Source organism: Chiloscyllium punctatum, chromosome 19 (assembly GCF_047496795.1).
Source record: "Chiloscyllium punctatum isolate Juve2018m chromosome 19, sChiPun1.3, whole genome shotgun sequence".
In the NCBI taxonomy this organism is placed as follows: domain Eukaryota; kingdom Metazoa; phylum Chordata; class Chondrichthyes; order Orectolobiformes; family Hemiscylliidae; genus Chiloscyllium; species Chiloscyllium punctatum.
Window position 1 is genome coordinate 44,482,852 of NC_092757.1, and position 889 is coordinate 44,483,740.

An 889-nucleotide genomic window follows, 5' to 3' on the forward strand; every position below is an offset into this window, starting at 1 on the left:
GCATCACTTAATAAAGACCACGGTTTGTGCTCTTCAATAAAATACTTGCTGCTTTGGTGTTCCTGGTGCGTTTGCTCCAATCTCAAGCAGTAATGATGTGTTTGTGTATTGGGGGAAGAAGCTGAACATTGAAATTGTTCAAGAAAAAGTGAGACAAAGAGACGAAGCGAGTAGTTAAAAGGACGTTGCTTGATGAATGGAAGTGTGAGTGCGAAGGTGTGAGCAACCTCTGGTGGCTGCAAAAGCCTACTGCACCTGGTATTCCCAGGCGGTCTCCCATCCAAGTACTAACCAGGCCTGAGTCTGCTTAGCTTCCGAGATCGGGCGTTTTCAGACTAGTATGGCCGTAGGCACAGACTGTTTCCATTTCTGCTTCCTTAAAGGCACACACTGCTGCATTTACAACAACATTTTGCCATTCAATCATACTGCACCAAAACATTTCTTTTTCCTTTGCCTTTCTATTCTCCCATCTCCATCTTCAGTTCCTCTACTTCACCCTAGACACACACACACACACGTTTATTACACAACAGGATCAACTCTTTCACACTCACTCCACTCCATTTCATTACATGCCCATCCAAACTGCTTCACAAATAAACTCCTTTCCAAATTATAACCACAGCAACATACACACACCACAACGCTGTTTAGCCCCTACAACCTCTGCCTCCATTCAAACATCATGGCTCAGCTCTTGCCCAACTTCATATACAGGCCTCTGGCCCTTGGTACCTTTGCTTCGCAAACATTTATCTCCCTCACATTTCAATAGAACAACTCATCCAGCATCCACTGCGCTTTGTTAGAAAATGATTGCTAAAATCCACCATCCGATGTGTGCACGACGGCTTCCTCACATCTCTACGCAACCCTCTGGCCCTAA

At 45.0% G+C, this 889-nt stretch overlaps 1 pseudogene; it reads right to left on the reverse strand.

The window, feature by feature from the left end:
* Positions 1-243: 243 nt before the first annotated feature.
* LOC140491681 (5S ribosomal RNA) lies at positions 244-352 on the reverse strand (annotated as a pseudogene).
* Positions 353-889: the final 537 nt, after the last annotated feature.